At 42.2% G+C, this 17,397-nt stretch overlaps 1 protein-coding gene across 3 annotated transcripts in view; it reads right to left on the bottom strand.

The window, feature by feature from the left end:
* SOCS5 (suppressor of cytokine signaling 5) overlaps positions 1–7,650 on the bottom strand; it is a 61,514-nt gene extending 53,864 nt beyond the window's left edge. Inside the window, exon 1 of one of the 3 annotated variants that reach the window (XM_072768248.1) lies at positions 7,459–7,650. The gene's annotated coding sequence lies outside the window, so the exon portion shown is untranslated. Of the gene's footprint in view, positions 1–6,316; positions 6,656–7,130; positions 7,374–7,458 lie in introns of those variants that run through there. The other 2 variants (XM_072768247.1, XM_072768249.1) reach the window with 2 other exon arrangements.
* Positions 7,651–17,397: the final 9,747 nt, after the last annotated feature.

Genomic DNA, 17,397 nt, shown 5'->3' with positions numbered 1-17,397 from the left:
CACTTTCTCCCTTTCCTCTATGAAAGAGAGGTCCTCTCCTTTGTTCTCTAGGCTTGCTTGTGGTTTTCTCATAGCTTGCTTGTTCTGGAATGTAATTCTCTGCTATTTCCAAGTAAACCCACTTTTACTGGTAAAATAACTGGCAATTTTAAGGTTAACAATATACAGCAGATGCTGCTATCTAAGTAAAATTTAAGATACTTTCTTATATTTTAACTCCTTTGAGGAAAGTGCAGTTCAAAAAAGTCATTATTCATCTAACATACTGCTTTTCCTCTGCCTAGAACACAATCCCTCTTCACCTGCTCATCTCTCAAGACATATCTCAAGCATTCCCCTACGCCCACCTATTTCAATGCTATCCTAATGTTTTTCACATCACTATTTCACACCCCTTGAAGAATCCAGGTATCTGGACTCTTAACTTGTGTCTTTTCTACCAAACAAGATTTTCCTTATTAATGTTACCTTATTAATGCTCATAATAATCCAACATTTCATAGTGAAAAAAAGAAACACTTTATGGATGGCCTGTACTGTTTTCCAATCTCTACGATAAAACTGTATACCAAAAGATCCTTTACTCTTCCTTAAAAATGAAGAATTTAAGGAATGTCTCCAAATCCTTTCAAAATATATAGATATGGTCTCTCCTGGTAATGGCATCCAAAGCTGCCATAGCAAAGGAGAAAAACAGCATTTCATAAACCCTAAATTAAACTATTATAAATTTTAAAAGATGTCTGTTAATAAATGTTGGGTAACATTTAGGATTAACAGTCAAGAGAGAAGGGCTTTAGTCTCTATGCCATCACAGACTGGGTGACTGGGGAAAGTCACTTAACCTCCCTGAGTCAAATTTCCTTTTTTTGAGAAAATTGGACAATGCCACTTATCTTTCAGACTTGTTCAGAGAATTCAATGAAAAAAAAAAATGACTGCAAAACACTTATTCTGGAACATAGTAAACAGCAAAAGAAAAAAAATAATTTATTTTATAATCATTTTCATGTACATCATTTTTGTCTTCAGATCTATGTCCAACAACCCTCACACATTACAGGACCTTGTGGCCCAGCAACAACTACAATAAATGCCCTCACAGAAGCTATCTCCATGACTTCTGGATCCCCTTCCCGGGTCACAACTCAGGTCCTGTAAATATAATTTGGAGTATCTTCTCCTAAATGCATTATCTTGTTCTCTGCCACACGGAAACTCATCAAAGGATGTTCCTGTAGCTTCTCCTTGTTGGCCTGGCTGTTAACTACCTGGAACAGCACACAGAGTCAGCTGCAAATCTGGCAACTTTCACTGCCAGTCCGTCTTTTAAATCATTTATAAAAAAGAAAGAAAATGCTAAATAAAATTGGTTCGAGCACTGATCCCCTGAAGGGTAATGAGGCTGGACTGCTGTCTCATGTTAATAACTAAAGTCAAGGACTAAATAATTGGATAAATAAGCTCCTCTTTGGCCACGTGCATATTTTAACCCTTAAAAAAAATACATGGACTTCTTCCAATAGGTTTTATTTAATGTTTAATAAATTTATTCTTCAGCTTTGGAATATTTCACCAGTTTTCCCTGATGCAAAAACACAGTAATCTGCAGAACCCAGGATCTATGTTAGGGCTAAACTACAAAATCCTGGTTTTCCTCCATATTTCTCTTTTTCCAACCTACAATTCTTAATTCCCCTTTCTCTGACTACCTACCACATATGAAGCTCAGTTCCCAAATCATTCCTGTTCCATCATTCTACTTTTCATGTTCCATTTTAAGTATACACACATTACTTATGCTTTTATCCTTTTTAATTGCTCGACATACAGTATGTTAATATTTTTAATATTTTATATTAATATTATATTATATATTGATATTAATAGTTTTAATATTTTTAAGATTTTACTTATTTACTTATTCACGAGACACACAGAGAGAAAGGCAGAGACATATGCAGAGGGAGAAGCAGACCTCCTTGCAGGGAGCCTGATGAGAGACTGGATCCCCAGACCCTGCTGCAGTCACGACCTGAGCTGAAGGCAGATGCTCAACTGCTGAACCACCCATGAGTCCCCAGTATATCAATACTTGATTACCACCTCTAACTGAAGAATCTTGCCCAGAATAGAAAGACTCGTTATTATCCCTGTTATAGTAGTTTTCAAATAAAATAAGAAAGTCATAATTTGAAGACAACTCCAGAGCGATAAGCTTGTTTCAAAAATATTTTTTTCAAAATTAGCTTCCTCACTGCTTCTTATTATTAGCTTTGATAAAAGATTATTGCATAACGTCTCATCAATGCAAAGGCAAATTTACTTTTGCTTATGGATTATTAGAGGAACTGTGGAGAAATATATTCTTACTCTACTGTACTTGGCAATAAGTGTTATTGTGACACTTATTTGGTCTCTCTCAAGTCAGTCCTTAGAATTTTTCACCTCTGTGTACCATAAAGGCAGGTAACTAATTTTCAGTTAAACTACTCAGATGTAAATTTACCCAACATTAACATAAATCCAGTCACCCTTCAAGATTACATCTGCTCTAAGCGGATTCAAAACCCTCTTTCCATTACCCCCTAAAAAGTAAGATAGTTGGCTAACTCAGAAAAAGAATTTATTGAGTAAGGAAAATGATTCATATTTTCCCTTAGCCATTCTCTAACGTCTACCTCAAAGCCAAGAAGGTAGTTTGCGTGGTCCATACTGACTCAGTCCTTGTATTCATGAATTTTAAATATGAATAACTGGCAATTTACAATGCCATAATTATTTTTAAACATATAAAAAATTTTTAACTTAGTGAAAAATGGAGCAATGATTGGTTATATTTTATTATAAAATGGTATTTCTAATGTCTTTTGGAATCATATTTAAACAAATATTTTATTCACATAATTAGATTATGTAATTGAAAGAAAAGATCTGCATGTTTAAGTTCTACAAAATTCCTAAAAGCATTCCATGATTCCAAAAATATCCAATAAATTGTTAATAATTTCATAACCTTTAATATAATAGTTAATCAAAAGATCGAGTTGGTCACTCTCAAATATTAAAATTCTGTATCAGTGAAAGAAAAACATTATCCTGGAAGCTTCTGATAAGCTCCATGGAGCTACCTGCATTACTTCAGATTAAAGGGATGACCCATATATTTATCACCTGAAGTACCTACCAACAGAATGCCTGCCTGAGATCTGAAAAAAATGGCAAAAATCTACCACTAACATAGTAAAAATGCTTTTGAGCTACATTTGTTTCTGATTTTAATCTCTAACCTGCAAAATGGACTCAATTCAGTGAAACTCTAAAAATAAGAGCAATTAAAAATATGTGATGTACATTTTTTACATAGTTGAAATTAACGTCTAAAAAGAGGTATAAAAAAGTATGCTCATGTTGTGATGGGCAAAGAAGTTACATGTTGTGACAGGAGGTAAAGGTGTCTGAGAATCAAAGTTGAGGGAACTATAAGCAGAAGAAGAGCTGCTATAAATCCAATAGGAGAACCTGATAAGGTAGAACCAAAGAATATTTAGGAAAAGTCCACCACTGTCATATAAAAAACATTTACTAAACCACATATGCAAACACTAATTAGACCCCGGTTACAGCAAAGTAAAAAGAACAAAATGTTATAATATTGGAATTACACAAATCTTATTACTAAAACCTAAAAGTATAATGAATGAAGTCATCAAAACATTCCCCTATTAGAAAACAAGGTTCAAGGATTTTCTCTTGGTTTCATCGACAGAGAGGATTATAATTAATAATAGATCTTATAAATTCTTGATTTCCTCACCCAAGCTTACCCAGTAAGCCTTTGGAATGCATTACATTTTCACTAGAATACCTCCAAATCAATCACTGGCATTCTGATTGTAGAATAATGTCATTGCAACAAGGGTCTCCAGATGACATTTAGAAAAATATATGCATTCACTCTAACTTGATAGGCATACCTAATTAAAGGTCCAAAAGGAGCAGACGAAGGAGAAAACAAACATGAGAACGTCATCTGCACTAAGAGCTCCGTAAGACAGGCTATTATGTGCTCATTGTATTTCTCTGGGTATTTTTTGTAGCCTCGAAGTGACTTCAATAATAGCAAAGAAACAAAGAAACGGTACACACCTAATGAACCATAAAGAATTGTGTACAATATTTGTTGGAAAGGAAAGAAACACTGTGAATCCTCACAACTCTCCTATGAGGTGGGTCCTTTTATTACCCTCACTCTACAGATGAGGAAACCTAAGTACACGGTGGTTAAATCACTTGCCACACATCATAATGTTATTAAGTGGCTGAGATACAAAGTCAGTCATTCTCTATTACAACTATGACAAGAATTATGTTTTCATAATGATCATGTAATTGTATTATTTCTCTTGTATTGCTCTTATTTCTAAAGGTACCAAACCCTATTTTTTTTTTTAAATATTTTATTTATTTATTTAGGATAGTCACAGAGAGAGAGAGAGGCAGAGACACAGGCAGAGGGAGAAGCAGGCTCCATGCACCGGGAGCCTGACGTGGGATTCGATCCCGGGTCTCCAGGATCGCGCCCTGGGCCAAAGGCAGGCGCCAAACCGCTGCGCCACCCAGGGATCCCCCCAAACCCTATTTTAACCTAACAAAACTCCCACACTTACTGAGAATAATAATTTTCATATAATTTACTTTGAAAACACAGGAACCTTTTGAATTTTGATAATCTTGTAAGCAATTTTTAGCATAAAAATGACAAAACACCAGCCTGCTCTAAGTTCATCTAATATTTTAATCTAGATGACGTGACAGTTTGTCTCTTTCCACTGAGAGAGAAATATCAGCACTTCCACTAACAATGAAGCATAGTGTTTAAAACTTTCCAATAAAAGCGCATCCAGTTTTACATCCTTTCATGTATAAAAGTAAACTCAAACTTCTCCAACCTTAGAACAACATCACAAATAATCCAAAAACCATTTCTAGTTGGCACTACAACTCTTTAGAAATTAACAATGTGATTGTGATAATGTAGAAAAACCCTGGACTGGAGTCTGAAAACCTGCCCACTGATCCTGGCTCTGTCACTAACTAGCAACTGAGTCCCTTCCACTGCTCTGGTCCTTGGTTTCATGATCTGCAAAATAATCATCTCCATGGTCTACTCTCCCAGCTCTAAAAGAAATGTGATTCCTGTACATACATCTTTTTTCCAAGCTCCCTATCCTCATTCTATTTAGTTATTATCAATATTTTGCAAGCATTAAATGTTATTTTTCCTTAGTTCTACCAGAGGAGAAAACTGCCCATTCTTAACTAAGGTGATAAGGGAACGCCTTCTGACCACTAGTTTGCCATAGATGAATCTCAAGGTGAATAATGTAGAAGCTATCATAATGCTTGCTAAAAGGTGTTAGGTTTCAATATTTTAGGCTACTGTTTTGTATGCCAGTACATTCTCCCTAAGGACAAATTGTAAAATTCAAGGACAATAGGGAGAAAAAAAATGTAATTATCCATCAGTTATTGGAGAGCTAAAAAGGTGTCAAATGAAAACATTAGTACTTTTTGCAGAACATTTTTCTCTGATGAATTACATTACAGGGCAACATACCATCTACAAATTTTCTCAAAAACGTTTAAGTACTCCCTAAAGGAAAAAAAAAAGGCTTTCCTTCTATAAATTGTGAGGAATTAGTATATGTTACATATACTATATAAACATATATACACACATAAAACATCCATATGATTAAGAAAACATTTAAAAGATGAAAAGATCTAGCTGTGCAATTCTTAGCTTCCTCTTCTCAGTGACATCAAGAATCTCAACCGGGTGCCAGAGGTAGATTCTGTGGACTGCCACTGCCTGACCCTGGCATGCATTTTCTCTGTTCCTAACCCATTCTCAAGAGTTATGCAAATACAGGATTATTAAAATTAAACTAAGCCTCTGGCATTAATATTCAACCGTTAGAAAGCTCAGCCTCATTTTAGTACTGCTTTCTTAGAGCATCTTCCCAGTACAATACTTAAAGTTGACCTTGTAAAGAAACAATTGAAAGCAAGGCAAAGAAAGAAGGCGAATTACTTCATAATCTTGTAGAATTAAAGTAAGCAGCAAATTCTAATAGCAGAGTCCACTGTAACCGTTAAGCCAGGGCGAAGTAAGCCATAGCTATAGACCGAGGGACCTGAAGAAAGGATATTCAGCAGATGTAGAGGCGGCCACAAGAATTTCAAGGTGCAGTTTTATGAGCATTTCCAGCAAAACCAGTAACTGGTAAAACACCATCAAACACGTACGTACATTTTAAAATAAGGGATAACTGACAGGTTCCAGCAGCAAGGCTCCTCTTGGTTGGAACGCCGAACTAAAATGTCACAGATCACCCCGAGAATCCAATCCCCCAGCCTTTCGAAGTTGGGAACCAGACCGACATGTGCACTTAAGCTGCTTCTTAGCATCCTCCTTCAGATGCAATTCCCTCTCCGGAAAGTCAGTTTGCTTCAGCTACTTGAACGCCCAAATCCCAGCACCCGAGCCCAGCAGGAGCCCAAGTAGTTGCGGAAGGGTCCTCCAGCGGCCGCCTGCGCATCCCTTTCCACCTCGGGTCACCCCCCCCCCCGGGGGGGGCTCCGGTCCCTTCCCCATCCGACACCCCAGTCCCCTCTCTCAGCTCCCGCTGGACCGCTTCTCGTCGACCTTGAAGACCCCCGGACCGGAGCCTCGGAGCCCACGGGACCTGGCCGGCGGCCCCTTCCCCGCGGCGCGCCTGGCTGCGCCCCGAGTCTCCGGTGGCCTCGCTCCGACCCCTATCGCGGACGCCCTCCGCTGGCCCCGGACGACCCCCTCCCCTGGGGCGCCCCTCGTCCCTCCCTCCCACCAGACAAACGACTGCTCGTGGACGCCGCGAGAGCCTACTAAGCGCAAGCCCCACGGGGCGCAGCTCGGGGCGCAAGGGCTCGCGGCCCGGACTCGCGGTCCCCGCCCGCCGCCTCCGCCCGGCCGCGGGGCCGGCGCTGCCTCGCTGCCCGGGGCGTGGAGGCGCCGGCCGGGGGCGGGCTGCCCGGAGGACCGGCAGGCGGCCGCTAGCGGCGGCGCGGGCCGCGGGGACACTCACCGGCTGCGGCGCGCGGGGCGGCCTCATCCAGGGGCACCTGCGGCCAGGCGGACGGGCCCGGACGGCGCAGTCAGTCACCGACAGGGCGAGTCCCCCGCTCGCGCGCCGCTCCCGTCCCGTCCCGTCCCCGCCGGTGCCCGGCCGCGCGCGGTCTCGCTGCCTCCGCACGGAGCCCGGGGACCCCAGCTCTGCCGGATGCCCCCGCCAGGCCCCCACCCCCTTCCCCCGCTCCCCTCCCCCCTCCCCCCAACCCCCACCGGAATGGAAAATACCTCCCGGGGCGGGGGGCGGGGGGCGGCGGGGCACGCCTCTCGGACGGGCAGCCTACCGTGACCAATAGCAGGCGGGGCCCCGGGGGGGCGGGACTCCCGGCGGCCAATCCGGAGGCGTGTAGGTGAAGGCCGAAGGAGGGAGGCCGGGAGCGAGAGGGGGGCGGCCCGGGAGGCAGGGAGGTCCGGCCGCTCGGGTGCGCGCTGTGCGCGGCTGCCATTTTGGAGTCGGGCGGCTGAGACGGCGGCCGGGTCCGGCCCGGGGGGCGGGGGCAGAGGGAGGAGCCAGTCAGGTGGGAAAGAGGCGGTCACGTGGGCCGGAGGGCGGGGCGGGGCGGAGGCGGCGAGTCACGGGGGCCGCGGGGGTCACGTGGCCGGGGGCGGGCCCGCGGTGGGCTCGGGGGCGGGAGGTCAGCCCGGGGTGGGAGGAGGAGGGAGGCTTTGTCCCCGGTTTCAACTCCGCTGGGGAAAAGGAAAGGAAAAATGATGAATGGAGGGTGTGAGTGCCGGGTCGGAAAATGTGAATGAGTCTCCCCAGCTCCCTGCAGCGTTGGAGCCACCCAGTTACTAAATTGCAGGATGCACGGGCAACTGGGCACTTCCTTGGATTCCAGCAGCCCCATCCCTACTCCTGCTGTCACCGACGTGACTCCCGGGGCCCTCCACTTTGTGCCGGCACGTTATGCGGAAGGGCCCCCGCCCTAGAAATGGCTGAAAGGGGAGAAGCAGAGTTGAGGCTTTGTGACGCCAGCAGGACTCTCTACATCTGGCGTTTTCGAAACCGTGTCGTCATTCACAGAATTTCCTGGCCACCTCTGTTTTGGACATAGCCATGACCATGGTCCAGCGCCTCCAAACTTGAAACAGAAGACGACTTGCCCGCGAGCCCCTTTATTTCGAGTCTTGCTTCAAGTACAGCTGTCCCCTCGGGCTACCCGGGACGTCCCTGGGGCCCACCAAGTTCAAGGGTCACTTTTTAAATTCCTGTTTGGTCTCTAGTGCACTTGAACTCTATGGGCTACATCTCTCTTTAAGCTTTTTCTCTTCCCCAGTGCACCCCTCGCTCCAGTTTTTCCCTGAGACTATAAACACCCAGGTTGTCAACCTTACTATATGTTATCTGTAGACTCGGTAAGAGAGTCGGTCCCGAGAGCTGGGCCCCAGCCCTTGCTTTGCTCAGTAGGGACGTAGTCATTGTACTGCACACCGAGTGATCTAACCACGTTGACGGCTGAGTGTGCCTTTGATGAGGTCCGAATCTGCACGCATAGGCGTTTCTGGACATCTCCGCTTGAACCTCATTATGACCTATCCAAATCAGAACACAAACCCTCAAAACTTGCTCTTTCTCGTCTGCTCCTTATCTTCTTTGATAGTGTCACCATCCACTCCCCCAAATCCAGAACCAGGAGCCATGTAATCCTCCATGCTTCTCCCTCACTGCTGTAAATACCTCTTAACCCTTTCTAACTTTGTCATGTTGGTTATATTTCCTAGATGCCCTTTCCTCTCCGTTTCTACATCCAACTGCCTAACCCGAGTCACTTATTCATTAAGCCAGTGTTTACTGATCACTATACTATGTTTCAGGCATTGTTTGAGACCTCAGGATATAGTGGTGAACCCAAGTGACAAGGTTCCTGAATGGCATGAGACAAACAGTGTATGAGTAAGCTAGTAAGTGAACAAGATAACCAGAGGGTAATAAGGGCCTCACATTGTTGCCTGTCTCTTCACTTCAAGTCCTTCCCACCCTGACCCCACAATCTTCTCATCCTTTCTCTTTATTCTCAAAGAAGGAATGGCCCTGACCCTTTCACCTGGTGTCATAATTTCATTCCCTTTCATCTACCATGACATCCCTCTATATTACAGCTGCCTGAACATGAATCCCTTAATGAGAAGATAAGCTAGCTACTTTGAGGGCAGTGATCATACTTTATACATCTTTATGCCTCCACAGTGCCTTGGCTCACAATAGGTGCTCGCAAAATAAGTGTTAAACGGTGAATTCCCTGACAGCTGAATCAGGTTGCCACAAAAGCATCCTCAGCCCAAATCAGAATGGGAAGGTCAGTGAACTGAGCTAGGAGAGTGTAATGGCAGTGGTACCTCATGGCAGGGGTGAGGTTATGAATGAGGTCACTCCTTTGGTCCCCTCCGGGCCTGGGCTTCCATGGTGCTGTGCCCCGTGGGTGGCAGTAGTTGCTTCATAAACACTATTTTACTTGACGATGCCAAGTGCATGTGGGCAATTTAAAAGTACTCTTTGTTTCTGATGATGAGCTGTAAACCCAGAGCATTCTGGGTAAGTTGCCAGGATAGGCCCTGCAGGAGAAGGTTGCAGTTGCCACTTCACTTCATATTTCCAGGCCCTTGGGTATTGCACCCCAACAGGGAGCGAGATATTGCCAGTTCTGTCATAGTCATTGTAATTAAATCCAAGTTCTGGCAAAGGGCAGTGCGTAATTATGAAGTATTATTATGGTTTTTATCATTATTAGGCACCCAGCTGCCCAGCCCAGGAAACCACAGTAGTAAAACACTGGGAAGCCAAGCTTCTCTCCCAGCTGGCATGAATCAAGACCAGGTGTATTGGCACGCAGTCTTGCAGTTCCACTCATCAAGACGAGACCTTCTGTCCCCTCATTTTGGCAAGATAAAAATTTAAATGAATGGAAAGAGGAAATATGAAGAAAGACCTTTGCCACGACCTCTGAGTCGAGTTCCTTTCTTCTCATCTCACCAGAATGGTCTCATCTATGATTTATTGTGCAAATCTTTTTCAACTTTATCCTTCACCTGCCAGCTTCATGAACATCATTCCCCGAGGTCTACTGAGGATGTATTAGTTAGGATGGGATAGAGAGAGCAGAAAACTTTTTACTTTCAAGAAATTTATGGTATGTACTAACTCAGAAAGTATAGTTAGGTTTGACAAGACATCTACCTTTTATTGAGCATCTACTCAACACCGTACTCAGCACTTTCACACGTGCTATCTGACTTAATCCCTACTACCCCACAAAATGGATTTTATTATTCTCATTTTCTTCAAGATCTCAAAGACTTAGTAAATAACAAAATTGAAATTACAACATAAATATACAGATCTGATGATTGTAAACTCAGAGTAGATGTGTCTGTCTACACTCATAGTTGAATACAGGTATCAAATTTCACCTCTTTCTTCTGAATGAAAAATGGGCATCTTGTACAAAGTAGATTTTAAGCTAAGCACTGAAAGGACAATTCAGAAATGATGCTGAGAGAATGGTGCCAAATGAGGAAGCCAAATTGGCCACAAGCCTAAAATCAATCAATAAGGACAGATTTGTTGTTCAGCAATGTCATATCCTATTCTTCAAGTACTTTCATTGTCTCAGCTACTCCCAAGTGCGGAAGTCACCCCAGGTGGTACAAGGGTGGGCTGACAAAGGAGGAGGGCGGTTTAGGGAGGGAATATGGTTTGGAATGGAGAACTCCCAAATGGCCCATAACCTGGCATATCTAGCATGGTATCTGGAACAGCCAGAACCATGGCAGCTTTCCCTGCTGCCAATCACTCATTTTTAACTGATACGTGTAGAACAATTTTCCATTCTCTTCTGTTTTTCTAAAACAATGGGTTAACAATTTTTTTTTTTTTTAGTTTTAGTTTTTTTGACACAGCGAGAGAGCACAAGCAAGGGGAGCATAAGCAGAGGGAGAGGGAGAAGCAGGCTCCCCACTGAGCAGGGATTCCCCCCCCACCCCATGTGGGGCTCTATCCCAGGACACCAGTATCATGACCTGAGCCAAAGGCAGATGCTTAACCGACTGAGCCACCCATGCGCCCCTGATTAACAATTTTTAAAGACAATTCATTTAGAACTTACTAAACAAACTTACAGGGCAGTTCACTTTGACTTTTAGTGTTTTTTAAGATTCAACAAAATACACTCATTTTAAGTGTATAGTGTGATCTGTTTTCAGACGTGCATGCCCTTGTAACCACTCAATTGTAAAACAGAAATATCCATTACCCCAGAAAAGTTCCTGTGTGGCCCTTTTGCATAGGAATTTTAATACAAATTTGTACTGTAATGACTCCAAAATTGAGATCTCCAGCTTTAACCTTGCTTTCCAAGTCTAGGCCCATATTTTCAACTACCTGCTTGACCTATCCACCTGGATGTTGCAAACAGGCACCACAAACTAAGCATGATTGAAAGATGGAGCAGACGGTGTTTTATCTTTTCTACAAGAAAACTCCTACCTCCAATTCCCTTCTGAAATCATGTTTCTGTTTCCTTCAGTTTCTGTTTCTTCTGGTTGAAATAGTGATCATCTACCAAGTCATATAAGCTACAAGTTTTTAAAAATAATCACTACTTCTCCCTCTCTGACACCTCCCCAGAAGTGAATCTTACTCACACACATTTTAAAGTCAGCCCTCTGCATTTCCAGTATCCTCATTCAGACACTTATCTTGCTTTCACGATCACCAAGAAAAAAAATACTCCTAACTTGTTTCTTCATGCTCCAATTCATCCACCAAGCTGCCACTTTAATTTTCTTTTGAAAACCCAAATCTGACTGTTTCAATCCTTTGCTTTCAGGGACTGCCCAACTGCTTAAAAATGGCACTGGAAGTCTTTCATGGTATGGCCCAACCTCCCCATCTGGACTCCTCTGTTCCTGCCACATAGAGCAGGCTATATCCATTTTGTCCCTCTGTGCTTTTCATCAGATATCAATCTGAAATGTGCCTACTACTCCACCTGAAAACTCCTGCTTAGCTTTCACAGCCCCATTTATCTTTTCTTCATGAAGTCTTCCCAGACCTCTCTGGAAACATGTAGTCTTTCTCTGCTACTTTGATCTCCCAAACCATGTTGCGCATACATTTATCACACTGAGGAGACAGAGTGGTGGAATGGAGCAGGAGACCTGAGTCAGAGGATCTAAGTCTAGCTTAAAAATCTAATTCATCGGGGCACCTGGGTAGCTCAGTTGGTTAAGGTCTGCCGTTGGCTCAGGTCATGATCCCAGGGTCCTGGGATGGAGTCCCACCCAGGCTGGGCTCCCTGCTCAGCAGGGAACCTGCTTCTCCCTCTTCCTCTGCTTGTGCTCCCCTTGCTTGTTCTCTCTCACTCTCTTTGTCAAATAAATAAATAAAATCTAAAAACAACTCATTCGTCGCTTGCTGTGTTAGCCAAAGCAAATGACATAACTTCTCTGAGCCTCAGTTATTTAATCTGAGACGGTAATAACAACAGCTATAATAATACCCTATCTCATAGGACTCTTGTGGTGATCAAACAAAGTAATTATAAATGTGAACACGGTTTGCAGTGTACAGATACTAGATGTTATAATTACAAAGCTGTATCTTCTGATAGATTTTGAACAAAACCAACATCTGGCCATCTACCTGACACAGTGCCTGGGCCTGCTCCTTTCCTGGGTTGGTTTATAACAGAAATTATCATTTTTGGTAGGATCATGTTCTCTCAATTAATTCTCTTAATACTATTTTCTACCATGTTTCTTCAAAAAGCCAATCATGACATCCTCATTTCTTTTTATCATTGTTATTACCTTTTCAATTGAATAGTTACATTAAAAGATCTCTAGGGAAATGAAATAAATATTCTATACATGATTAATTTTAAGCACCTTCATTAATTTGATAAAAAAAACCTTTTAGAGCCATTGTGTGTCCAACCCTTTCCTTTTTTTTTTTTTTTTTTTTAGATTTTATTTATTTATTCATGAGAGACACACACAGAGAGAGGCAGAGACACAGGCAGAGAGAGAAGCGGGCTCCATGCAGGGAGCCTGACATGGAACTCGATCCTGGGTCTCCAGGATCACGCCCTGGGCTGAAGGCGGTGCTGAACTGCTGGGCCACCTGGGCTGCCCTGTCCAACCCTGTTCTAAGCCCTGATCATATGGTGGCAAACAAGAGACATCACAGAACTTACATTATAGTGAGGACAATAAGCACAAAGCAACAAGTAAAGATGTTAATCTGCACAGGTAAAGGTGCTACAAATAGAGCAATATTGAGTGTGGGGCTGATGTAGCTGGAGTGGTCAGAGAAAGCCTCTCTGAGAAAGTGATGTAAAGTGTGACTTATGATACATGGAGGCATCCATACAAGAAGAAGAGGGGATAGCCGTTCGAGCAAAAGGAAGAGCACAGAGGCCCTGAGATAGGAGTAAACAAAGTAGATGTAAGGAACCGAAAGGCAGTCTGTGTGGAATGGAGGAAGTGAAGGACAGTGTTAGAAGGCTAAGCCAAAGAAGCAGACAGGGGCCAGATCATATAGGGCTTGGAAGGTCAGGTAAAGAGTTAAATTTTTATTCTAATTGTAATAGAAAACCACTGAAGTCTTTTTGTTTTGTTTTGTTTTGTTTTTTTGTTTTTTTTTTTTAACCACTGAAGAATTTTAAGCAGGAGTGTGATCTAATTTGATTTGGTTTTTAAACAGATCACTCTAATGTCATATGGAGAATATATTCTGGGGGCAGTGGGAGAGTGGATTAGAAGGAAGACCGGTTGTTTGGGGCCAGACCAGAGATGTTGATGGTCTGAATTAGGGGGGTAGTGCTAGGGATCGTAAAGAGTAGCTGGTTTGGAGTATGTTTGGCAATAGGACCGACAGGTCTTACTGATGGGTTTAATGACACTGAGTGAGGGAAAGATATTAATGATGGCTTTGGATTATGGTCTAAGCCATTAGGTGGATAAAAGTCCAGTTTACTGAGTTCACACAGTATCTGTGGAGGCTCTGTGCTAGGTTCTGAGAATACAAAGCTCAGTGAATAAGACAGATTCCTTGGCCTCAAAAGCTCACAGTATATTGGTGAAGACTGCCTCCTACCCTGGTGACTTCTATAGCAGGTTTCAGTGTTTTTGTTTTGTTTTGTTTTAAGATTAGATATATTTATTTACTTAGTGAGAGGATGGTAATGGGGAGGGGCAGAGGGAGAATCTCAAGCAGACTCTGCACTGTGTGCAGAGCCCCATGTGGGGCTCCATCTCATGACTCTGAGATCATGACCTACACCAAAATCAAGAGTTGGATACTTAACCTATTGAGTCACCCAGCCACCCTGCTATAGGAGGTTTTAAGCACAATTACAGAGCTGCATATAGATTATGAGAGGACCGAGAAGGATTCCCTACCCCAGTCTAGTCAAGCAAATCAGGAGTCCTGCCTTCTTGGGAAGGTAACTAGGAGATTTTCTCAAAACCTGTGAAATGTGTGCAGTAAGCCACACTCCAGTTTACCTTAACTCCTTATGAATAAAGTATAATAATAGATGTCAGCAGCATCTTCCAGGGTTCCTGATTTGTTACTTCTTTTAAGAGGAGAAGTAAGAAGGCTATGGAAAAAGAGGATGCTAAAAAGAGTCAGGATGGACAGAGAGGCAAGGTGCTCAGCTAATAAGAATGGAAGTTAGTAGGGTCTGCAGCTTCAGCTGCAGCACTCTACTCAAAACCTACCAACAGTATGCCCTTGGCCGAGGATGGATTTAGGGTCTTTTGTTTTGTTTTCACTTTAATTGCAGCTGCAACTTTTATGAAATTAGCATATGACTCCTGAATGACTTCTCTCAAGCTTTTTTCCTTTTTGGTATTTATTTAATAACTTCTATCTGACCTGCAGGTACATTTACATTTCAAAAATCCAAATAAGAAGGAACATAATGAAAAGTCTTATCTTTTCCTGCTTCTTCACCCAGTTCTCTACCCCACCCATCTGGATAGGTAGAGATAACAATACTGATTTTTTTCTATGTATCCTTCTGGTGTTTCTTTACGCAGATACAAGCAGTTCTTATATTTCTTCTCTTCCCCCTTCTTACACAAGAGGTGGCCTACTTTATCCCTTGATCTGGATCTTGTTTTTCCCTCTAACAATGTATCTTGGAGATCTTTCCTATCAGTACTAGGAGAGCTTCCTCATTCTTTTAAACAGCTGCATAGCATTACACTACAGGATCTGCCATAGTTCATTTAACTATTCCCCTATTGATGAATCCTTGGGCTGTGTCCAGTCTTTGCTATTTATTACAAACAATGCTATAATGTATAACCCAGCACATATGTCTGCAGGTATAGCCTTAGGATAAATCCTCAGGAGTCTTACAAATACTTTAATAAAATCTTCTAAAAGAATGTTCTAAGATAGTGTGACTAGGTTTCCAAATTAGAACCTCAGCTTTCCAGGCATTGACTCTTGCATTCCATCAAGAGTAGTTCCTCACTCTTCAGCCTGTCAATTATGCTTTTATATTTTTTTCAATAAGGAATTTAAAAAATATTTAATCTGCCTTTCCTGCAACCAACCATAGTTGTCATGCTGTTTTAAAAAAGAAGAAAAAAATAGACTAAAATGCAGTTGAATCGTGCTCCAGGTAATGAATTGCAAGCTCTAGAAAATACCTGATTTTCTTAATTCAACATATAGAAGCATCTCTAGTGTGAAGTCTCAGATGAAGATGATGGGTTTGAAGGTGAGAACTTGTAGGGTGTACCCTGCCCCAACCAGCTCTTAGAGCTACCCCAGCCTCAGGGCCAAATACTCCTTGGCCATTCTCATTAGCATCTCTTTTCATTTCTCTTAGTAATTCTTCATTTTCCCATAGTTGCTTTTGGAAAATAGGTTTATAGTTTTGATGAAACAAGAAGGCTTTGGTAAATGTGCTTTATAACTAGGCCATATAAAGTAAGTATGCTATTTTTACACTACCCTCTCTAAAGACTTTTTCTTACTATGTTCCAGGTATATGAGACAAGGATGGAAAAATCCTAGGGTACTTAATTTACATGAAATTGTTGGGAGTACACTTACAGATACAGAAATGTGCACAAGTGATGTGGCAGTGAGAGCTGCCATTTATATATACATGTATATATATAAATGCCCAGCCATATTATTATCATTATCAGAAAATAAAATTACCTTTCCACATAGTTTGACTCCATGTGTGTGGAAGTGTTTTGTTTTTGTTTTGTTTTGTTTTTTATAATTATAGCATGAGATAAAGTGTTAAAAATAAACCATGAAGTTGACAAGGTACAGCTAATAGCAATCCAGAAAGCTTTTCTTAGCTCTAAAGCTCTCTTCCTTGGGAATGACAAAACCTACAAGTTGTGGAGCTCTCTAATCTCTGGAAAGAGTGTCTAGTTGCTGCTCTACTTGAAACTATCTTACATTTTTAAAATGTCTCACATAAAGATTCTAGAGTCTCCCTTTGGCCATTACTTTTTTTTTCCCCCTTTAGGTGGTAAGACTTGGACTCTTTCTTTAGGATATAGCCAGAATTATTCTTCCCTCCCCTTCCTTTACCCTGCCCCCTCCCTTACTGCTTCCTCTCTTCCTCCACCTCTTCCTCCTTCTTCTCCTTCACATGTTTATTCTTCCATAGGAGAGTTAGAACAGTTGCCAATTTTTTAAAATTTCTGTTTGGATTTTGATTAGTATTGGCTTTCCAGGTTAAAAAAAATGGAATCACCTGTAAATAATAGTAAATCTTATTAATATTTTTGTTCTTTTTGTGTCAGCAGAATTCCTTCTTAAGTGAAAAATAATACTTGCTGTGATTATTTGTGCATCTGATCCCTGAGTATCTGTAAGGAAAGATAACTCCCATTTTGTTCTGGGGACTATGGTCTTCCCTTAATCTCCATACCTGGGCTTGGAGAAGGACTGATGTCTACAACCCACTGCCTTACGGGTGAAACATATGACCTTAGTGTAGGTCATCTAGTATATCCTATTCCTCTGGCCACAGTAATCCATTCTAGACCTACTAGAAGGTTGGTTCTGAATTTGAACCTAGAGGTAAGTACTCCATGGAGTGGCTTGCATCCAGATTGGGTACCTGAAGACAAACCTTGCCCAAGAATGGAGCCAATATTGAAGATGCTGAATTTAGAAATGAAGAGAGAGAAATCAAGTCCCAGGTCACCCTGTTTGAGCCCTGGATCAAACTTTACCT

This window comes from Canis lupus, chromosome 11 (genome assembly GCF_048164855.1).
Source record: "Canis lupus baileyi chromosome 11, mCanLup2.hap1, whole genome shotgun sequence".
NCBI lineage: Eukaryota > Metazoa > Chordata > Mammalia > Carnivora > Canidae > Canis > Canis lupus.
The sequence above is the reverse complement of the archived record's forward strand: the minus strand, read 5'-3'. Positions and strand labels throughout refer to the sequence as shown.